The 14775-nt window shown below is 42.3% G+C and overlaps 1 protein-coding gene and 1 long non-coding RNA gene across 8 annotated transcripts in view; one reads left to right on the top strand and one right to left on the bottom strand.

Annotated features, from left to right (window-relative positions):
* grid2 (glutamate receptor, ionotropic, delta 2) overlaps nt 1-14775 on the bottom strand; it is a 528950-nt gene that overhangs the window by 140883 nt on the left and 373292 nt on the right. The gene's annotated exons all lie outside the window — the stretch shown is intronic.
* On the top strand, nt 84-13847 carry LOC131128557 (uncharacterized). Of its 2 annotated transcripts, none has more exons than XR_009129672.1 (3): nt 84-143; nt 342-399; nt 9146-9686. It is a non-coding gene; the product is annotated as an uncharacterized LOC131128557 (long non-coding RNA). The 2 variants fall into 2 exon arrangements; XR_009129671.1 differs by lacking the exons at nt 84-143; nt 9146-9686 and adding exons at nt 12907-12966; nt 13783-13847 and having other exon boundaries at nt 340-399.

Genomic DNA, 14775 nt, shown 5'->3' with positions numbered 1-14775 from the left:
TCTAAACACTGCATGACGGAGGCAAGGAAAGACTCACTCGAACAGAACCATAGAACATCTGAATTAAGTCCATTTTATTTCACAGGCACCGATTCCCAGCAGAAGATATAGTAACTCAAGGCAGTGGAACTTTGGCGATGGAGGTAAGGAAAAACCTCTTTCACTTAGAGATTTAGCGTTACTAAAGTCAGAAATTATGTCATGTCATTTGACGTACTATGGAGCAGGTCTAGAACTGCTTTCCTTGTACATATAGAACACTATCCAAACACTGCATGACGGAGGCAAGGAAAGACTCACTCGAACAGAACCATCTGAATAAAGTCAATTTTATTTCACAGGCACCGATTCCCAGCAGAAGATATAGTAACTCAAGGCAGTGGAACTTTGGCGATGGAGGTAAGGAAAGACCTCCCTCAGAGATTTAGTGTGAGGTAGCTATCTTACTAAAGTCAGAAATTATGTCATGTCATGGAGCAGGTCTAGAACCGCACTCCTTGTACATGTAGAACACTACCCAAACACTGCATGACGGAGGCAAGGAAAGACTCACTCGAACAGAACCACCTGAATAAAGTCCATTTTATTTCACAAGCACCAATTCCCAGCAGTAGATATAGTAACTCGAGGCAATGGAACTTTGGTGATGGAGGTAAGGAAAAACCTCCTTATTCTCGGTTGTTTTGAGTAAATAGTGCGGAAACAAGTCTGTGGAGTGCTAGTATATATAAAAAAAAGATACCGGAGTGAAGGAAGATCCTTTTGCACAGCAGCAGCAGCTTTCCTGTCAAAGGCAAAAACTCTGGCGGTGTTGTTCTACCCCCGTGACTCTCCTCTCTGCTCTCTAACAGCTGGTAGAAAATAGCCTGGTGGCGCTCCATGCCTTCATTCATATTCTAGTTCTCCTTCTCTTTCATGTGCCAAACCCTCACTGCTGCATCTTGTCCAAGCTTGTGCCACTACTTCGCCTTCCTTCTGTCATGGCTGCCAAATGTTGCACGAGCGACAGTAGCAAAGCAGACAAGCTGCTGAGCCATTTCACTGCTCCAGCATCCTCCTCTACTCACCCCCCTCCCCCTCTTTTTTTTTTTTTGGTCTCCCCCGCTGATGAGCAACATGTGTCACTGCAGTCTCCTAACAGCTTGCACACCAAGCCGTCCTTCTGTCTTCTCTATCCTTTCTCACCAACACCAAGTCCCTCTATTTCAAAATATATTCCTCTCTACCCCTCCCTCTGTGATTCAAATTCAACCCTATCCCTGCATCACCCCCCCCCCCCCCCCATCATCATCTAACAGAGTGAGCACAGCTTGCAGTCCAGTCTGCAATAGTGACAAATCCTCTTGCCATCAGCTCCTTAGCTCCTTGTGTGTCCAAAGTGGTTCTGGACCAACTGGGTCAGGATTCTGTGTGCTGTACAATACAGTACAGAAAGGGTCTAAAACTCAATTTACTTGGGGGCCACTGGAGCTCAGGTCTGGGTGAGACTGGGCCGCATTTATTAAAAACAATTTTTTTTTAAAAACTTCCAATTTTCTACAAGAAAAGCGAGGGTGGAATTGAACTCGGGTCTCCTAACTGTGAGGCCTGTACGCAAACAACCATTCACACTCACATTCATACCTATGGACAATTTGGAGTCGCTAATTAACCTAGCATGTTTTTGGAATGTGGGAGGAAACCGGAGTCCCTGGAAATGGCAGAGGGTGGAATTGAACTCGGCTCTCCTAGCTGTGAGGCATGAACACTGACCACTCTCCACTGTTCAGCCGGACTGAAATTCATTCATTCATTCATTTTCTACCGCTTTTTCCTCACGAGGGTCGCGGGGGTGCTGGAGCCTATCCCAGCTGTCTTGGGGCGAGAGGCGGGGTACACCCTGGACTGGTGGCCAGCCAATCACAGGGCACATATAGACAAACAACCATTCACACTCACATTCATACCTATGGACAATTTGGAGTCGCTAATTAACCTAGCATGTTTTTGGAATGTGGGAGAAAACCGGAGTCCCTGGAAATGGCTGAGGGTGGAATTGAACTCGGGTCTCCTAGCTGTGAGGCCTGTACGTAAACAACTCATCCACCGTGCAGCCAGACTGAAATTGATAATTCATTCATTTTCTACCGCTTATCCTCACGGGGGGTGCTGGAGCCTATCCCAGCTGTCTTCGGGCCAGAAGCGGGGTACACCCTGGACTGGTGGCCAGCCAATCACAGGACACATATAGACAAACAACCATTCACACTCATATTCATACCTATGGACAATTTGGAGTCGCCAATTAACCTAGCATGTTTTTTTTTTTTGGAATGTGGGAGGAGACCAGAGTCCCTGCAGATGGCCAAGGGTGGAATTGAACTCGGGTCTCCTAGCTGTGAGGCCTGCACGCTAACCACTTCACCACTGTGCAGCCAGACTTAAATTAATAATGTCATTTTAAATTATTTGAGAACTTTTAACAGAAATGTCCATTCGTACGCTTATTTTCTCCCACATATTCCAGGTCCGGTTCAATTCCATCGAGGGGACACAGTTATGAGACATGATCTGTCAGCAAATGCAGCCAAAATGTCTTTCAAATAATATAAATAAAAGTTAATGTCTTGCATGGGGAGACTTGCACCAGGGTTACCAAGATAATAAAACACCTCCGATGGTGCATTTAAGTCAATATGTGATTGTTGTTTTTTTCAAACTTCCTTGCTTAAAAGTATGCAAATAAAATAAATCAAAGCAGTCATTTACAAGAAAAAGGCAGGCGCCATCCCGATGATTTGATTTGACAGTTAAATAAGACGCACATCCCGTCAGAATGGGGCCGCATGTGAATAAATAATTGCTGTTCCACGGCATACAAGTACATTTGGGAGCAAAAAAAAAAAACAAAAAAACACAAGCAGGAGCAAACAAACACAAGTCTACAATTAGAGCAGTCGTGTACTGACGGTAAGCGCTTCGTGTGCAGGACCCGAAGTATTAGGCTGTACAATTTGTTCTGCCTGATCACTCGTACCCTTTCATTCGCTCCCCGTTACCACACACACACACACACACACGCACACACGACACGATTATTGTGAAAGCGACAACAACAAGTTCTGTTCTGATTTCCCAGATGAGCTGCAAGCTGTTTTATTGCCTGCTTGGGAGTACTTGGAAGATCTGTGTGTGTGTACATGTGTGTGTGTGTGTCAAGGGAAATGCTCTCACAACTACTACTACAACTACTACACATGCACACTTTCCCCTCTTCACAACCTTCTCAGCACTAAATTAAACGCTGTTACACTTTTTAAGTACTTTTTAAGTACTTTTAAGGTCAAAACAGTGCTAAACACATATTTACACAAATACAATCGAACCCTCGTTTATCAAGGTTCATTGGTTCCCAGATTCAACTGCGATAAGTGAATTTCTGCGATGTAGATGGAATATTTTTGTTATGGAAAAAACATTTTTTAACATTATTCTAGGTATGACATAACATCCATATAGTCACCTTTATAATTGAGAGAAAATAATATGTTTGCAGTTCCTTGGGTTTTTTTTCTGGATTGCATACTTCCTGTGGTGGCTATTGTCTCATCAATGTATTGTAATGTGGGTTTAAATGGCTTTACACAATAAACCACTTAAACCAGGGGTCTCAAACACGCGGCCCGCGGGCCAAATGTGGCCCGCAGGACACTAGTTTGAGGCCCCCGCCTTGATATGAAAGTTTAATGTTAGTGCGGCCCGTGCAAGTTTGATATGGATGCTGTATGGTATCATGTACCCAGAAAAAATTATTACGTTTGATTCATGTTCATGTTAAAGGTTAAATAACTGTTAATAGTTATCCTCACTATCCGTGTGGAAGTGGTAAGTTTTTGGCTATTTAAGTTGAAAGGAAATAACTTGAAGGCTACCGTTTAGGTCGCTAGCTCTCTAGTTTGCGAGTTAGCATGTGTCTCAAGACCCTGCAGTTGCGCAATATGTTGTAAATAAAAAGAGTATAAATGTGACTATAGTCGTGTTTTGTCATGTCTACAGGGCTCTAATAATGCTTTGTTCATTTTAATCTGAAAAAAAATAATTTGTCTAACCACCAGCTATATGTGGTTTCCTCCCACATTCCAAAAACATGCTAGGTTAATTAGCGACTCCAAATTGTCCATAGGTATGAATGTGAGTGTGAATGGTTGTTTGTCTATATGTGCCCTGTGATTGGCTGGCGACCAGTCCAGGGTCTACCCAGCCTATCGCCCGAAGACATCTGGGATAAGTGGTAGAAAATGAATGAATAGTTAGTTTGCCATTTTTATCCTTAAAAAATCCTTAATTTAATAAAAAATAGTAAATACAATTTGCTTACAAATTGTGACTGTAGTCCAAGTGGACACACAGAAAATGAAAAAAGTTATGTTTTATAAAGTAAAAGTAGTTATTTAAATATATTCAATCACTTTTCAAGCCTTGCAATATTCCAATTTCATGCAATTTTGCAGAGTATTCACAAATCTGGAACAATAATGCGTAACAGCGTTATCATTTAATTTCAATGTTCCATTTTTAATTGGGCAACAAAGCAAATGATGATATCAACCAATGCCTCAGACTTATTGGGACATTTCTTTTTAATATAGTAACTTTAAATCAGGGCGGCACGGCGGATGAGTGGTTAGCGCGCAGACCACACAGCTAGGAGACCTGAGTTCAATTCCACCCTCGAGTTTGCATGTTGTCACCGTGCATGCGTGGGTTTTCTCCGGGTACTCTGGTTTCCTCCCACATTCCAAAAATTGCGACTCCAAATTGTCCATAGGTATGAATGTGAGTGTGAATGGTTGTTTGCCTATAAAAGCACTAGAGCAAAACAATGCAAACATTCAATCATAAAAAAAAATGAATACGCCCAAAATTGAATATACTAATAATGCAATCTCAGTGTAAAGCATCATTCAGGCTATTTTAACAGAAGTACCAAAGTACTCGGTTGCACAGCGGTCGAGTGGTTAGCACACACACATCACAGCTAGGAGACCAGGGTTCAATTCCACCCTCGGCCATCTCTGTGTGGAGTTTGCATGTTCTCACCGTGCATTGCATGGTTTTCTCCCACATTCCAAAAACATGCTAGGTTAATTAGCGACTCCAAATTGTCCATAGGTATGAATGTGAGTGTGAATGGTTGTTTGTCTATATGTGCCCTGTGATTGGCTGGCGACCAGTCCAGGGTGTACCTCGCCTCTCGCCCAAAGACAGCTGGGATAGGCTCCAGCACCCCCGCGACCATCGTGAGGAAAAAGCGGTAAAAATGAATGAACTTTAACTCATTGAAATAAGACACATGAGTCAATAACTCATAGCGACTCAGTGTGATCATATACAGCACATGAGTAAATATTTAAACCTATGTCTGAGTATGAGGTGTTTCTATTTACTGATGCGTCACAGGAAAATGCAAGCACGCACATGCTGCGGCACACATGGTCTGCCATCTAAACGCATGAAGAGATGAAGGAGTAAATCCACCGGGACTCTTTAAGTGATGTTAAGCTGCACAGCAGGAATAATCTAAAAAGGCATTAAACAGACGGTGGGGTCTATCAAAAATACAGGCGCATACATGCGAAGTCAGAAATAATACATGAGCGCGTACACGGCGAGATTGAACGGAGAACAGAGGAGTTCCACTTGAATTGACGACACGTTTGTTTCGGCAGTAGAAGATGTAAAATAACGGTAACCACACAGTCTTAAACCGCTAAGCTGGATTACAAAGCGATACAGTTGCAAAGTCATGTTATTAATATATCGTATTGCTGCACTAGGGTGTCGACAAATTGGACGATTTGATTCGGAGAAATGTGATTCAACTACCGATCTTACCCGTGAAATCAAATGAAAATGTCATGCGATCAAGATTGTACCATTCTCTTCCACATTTTCAACTTTAATATCTGGTATGGTTTAACTCCAAATCTTGCTATTGGATTTGGAATGAATAAAATGGACGAGATTCGCTTAGAGTAGCCACGTTTACATGAGGAGTTTTTCTCTTTCCGAATGGAATCTTCCGAATGACCTTTTCCGAAAACAATTGTATACATGGAAAGACAAACACGCGGCCCGCGGGCCAAATGTGGCCCGCAGGACACTAGTTTGAGGCCCCCGCCTTGATATGAAAGTTTAATGTTAGTGCGGCCCGCACAAGTTTGATATGGATGCTGTATGGTATCATGTACCCTCCCTATCCGTGTGGAAGTGGTAAGTTTTTGGTTATTTAAGTTTAAAGGAAATAACTTGAAGCCTACCGTTTAGGTCACTAGCTCTCTAGTTTGTGAGTTAGCATGTGTCTCAAGACATGGATTCTGTATGGTATGGATGCTGTATGATATCATGTACCCAGAAAAAATTATCACGTTTGATTAATGTTCATGTTAAAGGTTAAATAACTGTTAATAGTTATCCTCCCTATCCGTGTGGAAGTGGTAAGTTTTTGGCTATTTAAGTTTAAAGGAAATAACTTGAAGGCTACCGTTTAGGTCGCTAGCTCTCTAGTTTGCGAGTTAGCATGTGTCTCAAGACCCTGCAGTTGCGCAATATGTTGTAAATAAAAAGAGTATAAATGTGACTATAGTCGTGTTTTGTCATGTCTACAGGGCTCTAATAATGCTTTGTTCATTTTAATCTGAAAAAAATAATTTGTCTACCCACCAACTATATGTGGTTTCTTAAGTTTTTATTATTTGTCGTTTTATTATTATTATTATATTTATTTATTACTGATTGATTTTCTTTATTCTTGATTTGTTTATTTAAAATACCAAACTGGTACCGAGTTTAGACACCACTGTTGCATGGAATGACATAAAAAGTCAAAAAAGTCAAGTGCCAGGAAACCCAAATATTTACAGTATGTACATCTACATTTAAATACGGATAGATTTAAATGCATCATCTTGACACTCAACAAACATGGCCTCTACGTGAACACATTCGATTTATTGGCTGAATCCAGGAGTTGTGCTAAGAATGTCGAACAGACAGGCGGCATCAGCAGCCAGGCTATTAATCCACGTGTCTGTCAAAGTGTCAATCAGTCAGTCAGTCAGTGAGCTGTTCACTTAAGTTGGGAAAAAGTTTGGAAAAAAAGTGCTGGATGACCTGTAGTCTATGCCAAGTGTTTGTTTACATGTGGAAATGCATTCCCGTCGTCCATCCATGGAATATAGCAGTTCACGTGTAATCCTGCACAGCAGGACCTCACTAGATAAATACAAAATGGGGGGAGTGATGGGAGTGAAGTTAAGGTCAGCCAAGGTTGACCAGAATATAAAACACGGCGTTCCCAAACACATACCTTTATCTCCATTTTCACATCCAAAATGGAGCCTGAATTAAATTCAGAGCACATGTTGCTCTTCTCTTTGTTTTCCCTCACCTTTTGTTCCAACGGCACTCATGAAAAGGAAAAAAAACAAAACAAATACACAAAAAAGAAAATGTCATTCATTCATTTTCTACTGCTTTTCCTCACCAGGGTTGACTGGTGGCCAGCCAATCACAGGGCACATATAGACAAACAACCATTCACACTCACATTCATACCTATGGACAATTTGGAGTTGCTAATTAACCTAGCATGTTTTTGGAATGTGGGAGGAAACCGGAGTACCCGGAGAAAACCCACACATGCACCGGGAAGCACATGCAAACTCCACACAGAGATGGCCGAGGGTGGAATTGAACTGACGTCTGCATGCTAACCACTTCACCACCGTGCAGGCCTTCCTAAAACTTCATTCATTCATTCATTTTCTACCGCTTATCCTCACGAGGGTCGCGGGGGGTGTTGGAGCCTATCCCAGCTGTTTTTGGCGAGGACTGGTGGCCAGCCAATCACAGGGCACATATAGACAAACAACCATTCACACTCACTTTCATACCTATGGACAATTTGGAGTCGCCAATTAATCTAGCATGTTTTTGGAATGTGGGAGGAAACCGGAGTACCCGGAGAAAACCCACACATGCACAGGGAGAACATGCAAACTCCACACAGACATGGCAGAGGGTGGAATTGAACTCGGGTATCCTAGCTGTGAGGCCTGCGTGCAAACCACTCATCCACCGTGCAGCATTTTTCATTTTTTATTTTGGAAAATACACAAAATTATTATTATTTTTTTCAATCCGGAAGACCCAGGTCCAATCTGGGTTGAATTCCTGGTTGGAGTTCGATCGAGGGGCTTCACCCCATTTCCATGACAAATTGGTGTCCGAAGTGGGATGCTTAGAGGTCTCGGATTTACGTGATATTTCTCTTTTTTGTATTTGAGAACGCGTGCATGGCGGTCGAGTGGTTAGAGCGCAGACGTCACAGCGAGAAGACCGGAGATCAATCCCACTTTCGGCCAACTTGTGTGGAGGTTGCATGTTTTTGTTGGTTTCCTCCGGGTACTCCGGTTTCCTCCCACATTCCAAAAACATGCTAGGTTAATTAGCAACTCCAAATTGTCCATAGGTATGAATGTGAGTGTGAATGGTTGTTTGTCTATATGTGCCCTGTGATTGGCTGGCCACCAGTTTAGGTTGTACCCCGTCTCTTGCACAAAACCAGCTGGGATAGGCTCTAGCGCCCTGAATTAATAAATGTATTTGGGAACAACACAACCTGGATAGCCACCTGGAAGTCATTTATTTGGAAAACCAAGAACAGACATTTACAGTGGTGCCTTGGAAGGTGAATCTCTAATCTAATCTAATCCGGATGCCTCCCGGACGCCTCCCTGGTGAGGTGTTCTGGGCATGCCCAGCCGGGAAACGGCCCCCGGGGCAGACCTAGGACACACTGGAGGGATTATATCTCACAGCTGGCCTTGGAACGCCTTAGTGTCCTCCCAGTGGAGCTGGAGGAGGTGGCCGGGGACCATGAAAGTCTGGGCTTCCCTACTGCGACTGCTGCCCCCGCGACCCGGACCCGGATAACCGGAGAAAAATGGATGGATAGATTGAGTCAAAACATTTTTGGGTGAAAAAACCCACAGATTTAACGACTTCAAGCGCAGGGCTATTATTCTAAGGAGTGTTGCAATCTGGCATCTGTAGTCATTTAATATTCTCCTTTAACAGTGTCATCAAAATGTCATTTCTACAGGGCACAGATGGAACGTGATAACCTTGTCGGAAGCCTTAACAAGGGTTCCCTTATGGGTGTCCTTGAAGTACCAGTAAGACACGCACAAAAGTGCAGAGAGTGGATGAGCACACAAACAGGAGGAAGAGATGAGAGCTAATCCTCTGGGGAGTTTTCGTGGTCCGCATCAGCTTGTCGAGTGTGTGTGTGTGTATGTGTGTGTGTGTGGATTGTGTACCCACGGTGTTTGTGTACTCCTTAGTGTGTGTCCACTGCTGTATGCAAATGTGCGGAATGTGTAAGTGGTGTCGGGGGGTAGGTGGTGGGTGTGTTATCCCGCACGCTTGTGTATTTTGTGATCCACAGAGGCATGCAATCCTAGGCAGACTTCGGCTGCTGTAATCCGAGGTTTACATGCTGTAATGCTACTGAAAACCCTGCAGGCCTCGCTGGCAGGGAGGAAGGGCAAGGAGGGGAAGGAGGAGGAACACCATGGAGGAGACATGAGAGAGGGGCTACAAGGGACCACAACCCTGGGAAAATTCGACTAAAAGAAATCCCATTGAAGGTTATGCAGTTTTTTTTTGCCTTAGCAAATATTATAATACCAGTTTGATTGATTGACGGCAACATTTTTCACCAAAATTTTACTTACATGGCACAAAAGCTTGTGAGGCTGATCAGTCAGCATCTAAAACCAAATTTTCCAAAATGTTTTTAATGATGTAACTTCCTCCAAGGGGTCCTGCTAACTGGCAGGTCCCACTTCTGACACCACCATTTTTTATCCATTCATTCATTCATTTTCTACTGCTTATCCTCACAAGGGTCGCAGAGGGTGCTGGAGCCTATCCCAGCTGTCTTCAGACGAGAGGCGGGGTACACCCTGGACTGGTTGCCAGCCAATCACAGGGCACATATAGACAAACAACCATTCACACTCACATTCATACCTATGGACAATTTGGAGTCAACAATTAACCTAGCATGTTTTTTGGAATGTGGGAGGAAACCTTGCAATGCACGGGGATAACATGCAAACTCCATACAGACATGGCAGAGGGTGGAATTGAACCCTGGTCTCCTAGCTGTGAGGTGTGTGTGCTAACCACTCGACCGCTGTGCAACCGAGTACTTTGGTACTTCTGTTAAAATAGCCTGAACGATGCTTTACACTGAGATTGCATTATTAGTATATTAAATTTTGGGCGGATTCATTTTTTATGATTGAATGTTTGCATTGTTTTGCTCCAGTGCAAACAACCATTCACACTCACATTCATACCTATGGACAATTTGGAGTCGCCAATTAATTAACCTAGCATGTTTTTGGAATGTGGGAGGAAACCGGAGTACCCAGAGATGGCCGAGGGTGGAATTGAACTCTGGTCCCCTAGATGTGAGGTCTGCCGGCTAACCACTCATTTGCCGTGCAGCACCAATGTCAGGTTTTTTTTTTTTTTTACATTTTTTACACATTATATTAATAGTAGTCGGAACACAGTGAGGGGGAACTACGGAGCCTAATAACCAACATAGACAATTAGGAGTTGCCAATTAACCTAGCATGTTTTTGGAATGTGGGAGGAAACCATGCAATGCACGGGGAGAACATGCAAAATCCACACAGACATGGCAGAGAGTGGGATTGAACTCAGGTCTCCTAGCTGTGAGGTCTGTGCGCTAACTAACCGCTCGACCCAGCATTTTTCATTTCAATTAAATTTTTACATTTTTCAATAAAATTTTTAATTTGCTTATTTGCATAAACTGATGTAATTTATGGTGTAAATTAGGATTATGAACCTATGTATTTTATTTAGTACTTTTTAGTTTTTAGTTTGTTGCCCTCTTTTGTTTACATTTTTTGCTTTGCTCCGAAACCCTGAAAAAGCCGAAATAAACAATCAAAAGCTCTTTTTTTAATAGTATAGTTTTTTAATAGTTTTTTTTTTAAAATGCTGTATAGTAATACAGTTTCAGCGTGCTACACGCAGTACTAAATGTCTTAATTGCTAAAGTGACAAATATGTGTTCATATGGTATTGGTCGGCGGCACGGCAGTCGAGTGGTTAGCACCTCACAGCGAGGAGACCAGGGTTCAATTCCACCCTCGGCCATCTCTATGTGGAGTTTGCATGTTATCCCCGTGCATTGCAAGGTTTCCTCCCACATTCCAAAAAACATGCTAGGTTAATTGTTGACTCGAAATTGTCCATAGGTATGAATGTGAGTGTGAAAGGTTGTTTGTCTATATGTGCCCTGTGATTGGCTGGTCACCAGTCCAGGGTGTACCCCGCCTCTTGCCCGAAGACAGCTGGGATAGGCTCCAGCACCCCCGCGACCTTTGTGAGGAAAAGCGGTAGAAAATGAATGAATGGTATTGGTCATATGATAGACATGTACAGTAAATACAACCTTTTTTATGTCGATAACGTGTGAAGGTAAGAAAGGTATCCACATGACTTTGGATATATAGTCTTGAGCAAAACATGGAGAAGAGGAGAATGAAAGGAGAGCACCCATGCAAGAAGAGGAACAGGGTGAGCTCGATGGATGGCATATCAAACCGATGCAAATATGTTCCCTCAACTGTAATCACTTTAATATGTGGAACCGCACGCGCACGCACACTGGCAGGGAGAGGCATGGGTACACGCTGAGTGCAAATCCTTAATGCGTTTGCATATTAGGGCGAGCAGAGATTCTACTGCATGAAGGCATGATGATCCATGAGGTTTGGTATTCAGGAGCCCCGCGAGCCTTCAGATGGTTAAGAAGTTATAGAGACAAAAACTACCAAATGCATGGCAGAAGATGACCATCGTGTTCCTTTAGAAAACAGAAACTAAGTCCAAATGGACAGAAAACATAATGTCATTAAGAACTTCCTGTTCTCCACAAATCTGCCTCCCCGTCACTAAGGTTCTCTAGGGAACACATTTACTGTGACACACAAAAATATGGGTTTTACTTTGGTCTTTAATGGCTTATTTACTCTTATTTTGTTTCAAAGCAGCTGCACGGTGGACAAGTGGTTAGCGCGCGGACCTCATAGCTAGGAGACCGGAGTTCAATTCCACCCTCAGCCATCTCTGTGTGGAGTTTGCATGTTCTCCCCGTGCATGTGTGGGTTTTCCCTGTGTACACCCATGCTAGGTTAATTGGTTAATTGAATGTGAGTGTGAATGGTTGTTTGTCTATATGTGCCCTGTGATTGGCTGGCGACCAGTCCTCCCCCAAAACAGCTGGGATAGGCTCCAGCACCCCCGCAACCCTCGTGAGGATAAGCGGTAGAAAATGAATGAATGAATGTTTTAAAGCAATGGACAGCCGCCATTATAATACACTGATGAGACAATAGACATTGCAGGAAGTACGCTGTCAACAACAACACTGCTACTGTGTGACTGATGTGATTTAATTATGTCTCATATGTCCTATTTTCTCTGATATACTGACTATATTGGGTAATACAATGTAAAGGTGAGTATAGGGTTGTTATTTCACATCTAGAGGGCTCTAATAATCTTAAAAACAGTATTTAGAAATACAGCCATAAACAGGTTTTCTATGCCAAAAATATGAAAATAAGCCGCTTTGTGGAAATTCACTTGTGGATGGGGCGGGAATCAATTAACCGTGATAAATGAGGGGTGGCTTAAGGTGACTACGGGGTTGTTAGTTCACATCTAGAGTGCTCTAATAATGTTAAAAACAGTATTTAGAAGGCCATAAACAGGATTTCTATGGTAAAAATATAAAAATATGTCGCTTTGCAGGAATTCACTTATGGATGGGGCCGGAATCAATGAACCGTGATAAATGAGGGCCGGTTTAAGGTGAGTACGGGGTTGTTATTTCACGTCTAGAGGGCTCTAATAATGTTAAAAACAGTACTTAGAAGGCCATAAACAGGTTTTCTATGCTAAAAATATGCCACTTTGCGGGAATTCACTTATGGATGGGGCCGGAATTAATTAACCGTGACAAATGATGGGCAGCTTAAGGTGAGTATAGGGTTGTTAGTTCACATCTAGAGGGCTCTAATAATGTTAAAGACAGTATTTAGAAGGCCATAAACAGGTTTTCTATGCAAAAATTATGAAAATATCCCACTTCACGGAAATTCGCTCATGGATGGGTCCGGAATTAATTAACCGTGATAAATGAAGGGCGGCTTAAGGTGAGTATGGGGTTGTTATTTCACATCTAGAGGGCTCTAATAATGTTAAAAACAGTACTTAGAAGGCCATAAACAGGTTTTCTATGCAAAAATTATGAAAATATCCCACTTCACGGAAATTCACTTATGGATGGGGCCGGAATTAATTAACCGTGATAAATGAGGGGCAGCTTGAGGTGAGTATGGGGTTGTTATTTCACATCTAGAGGGCTCTAATAATGTTAAAGACAGTATTTAGAAGGCCATAAACAGGTTTTCTGTGCTAAAAATATAAAAAATATTCCGCTTTGCGGAAATTCACTTATGGATGGGGCCGGAATTAATTAACCGTGATAAATGAAGGGCGGCTTAAGGTGAGTACGGGGTTGGTATTTCACGTCTAGAGTGCTCTAATAATGTTAAAAAAAACAGTATTTCGAAAGCCATAAACAGGTTTTCTATGCTAAAAATATGAAAATATGCTGCTTTGCAGGAATTCACTTATGGATGGGGCTGGAATTAATTAACCGTGATAAATGAGGGGCGGCTTGAGGTGAGTATGGGGTTGTTATTTCATGTCTAGAGGGCTCTAATAATGTTAAAAACTGTATTTAGAAGGCCATAAACAGGTTTTCTATGCAAAAATTATTAAAATATCCCACTTCACAGAAATTCGCTTAAGGATGGGGCAGGAATCAATTAACCATGATAGATAAGGGGCAGCTTGAGGTGAGTATAGGGTTGTTATTTCACATCTAGAGGGCTCTAATAATATTAAAGACAGTATTTAGAAGGCCATAAACAGGTTTTCTATGCAAAAATTATGAAAATATCCCACTTCACGGAAATTCACTTATGGATGGGGCTGGAATTAATTAACATAAATAGATGAGGGGCTTTAGGTGAGTATGGGGTTGTTAGTTCACATCTAGAGGGCTCTAATAATGTTAAAACGGTGGACTGAAGCATCATGTATTGTGATAAAAAAGAAGATGCATCACCCCGACCTCCCCATTTACTTAAGACATATCTTTGGCATGTGTAGGGGACGTAGTACTAATGAAGAGTCACTGCACGGTGTCCTTATCCTATTGACGGTTATAAGATGAGTAATTGGGTAAAATAGGTTCCTTGATGAAATCCATCCAGTATAGTGTCTCTTCAGGGGTTATCAGCTGCATGGGGATTCTTATGATGATGGTAAGTGTATGTGGGATGAAAAATCTTTAAAGTGAAAATAAGGTCTTTGTAATTACGAGGGGGAATAATTGGCTGTCGTTTTTTTTTTTTTTTTAATAGCCCGGGGCTAATATGAGTTAATATAATTATTGATTTAATATTATACTTCCTTGATTGCTTAGAAATTTCTAGTAATTCTTGGGTTACTGTCAGGGGGTTGAAACAGGAGTTGTGGACCACCACCATGGTCCACGGTCCACTAGTACTTCCTTTGAGTCATTTCGTGTCTCAAACGTGTTTTTTTGCA

The sequence above is a fragment of the Doryrhamphus excisus genome, chromosome 4 (assembly GCF_030265055.1).
Source record: "Doryrhamphus excisus isolate RoL2022-K1 chromosome 4, RoL_Dexc_1.0, whole genome shotgun sequence".
Taxonomy (NCBI): Eukaryota; Metazoa; Chordata; class Actinopteri; order Syngnathiformes; family Syngnathidae; genus Doryrhamphus; species Doryrhamphus excisus.
Note: the sequence above shows the minus strand (reverse complement) of the source record. Positions and strands in the feature narration are given on the sequence as shown.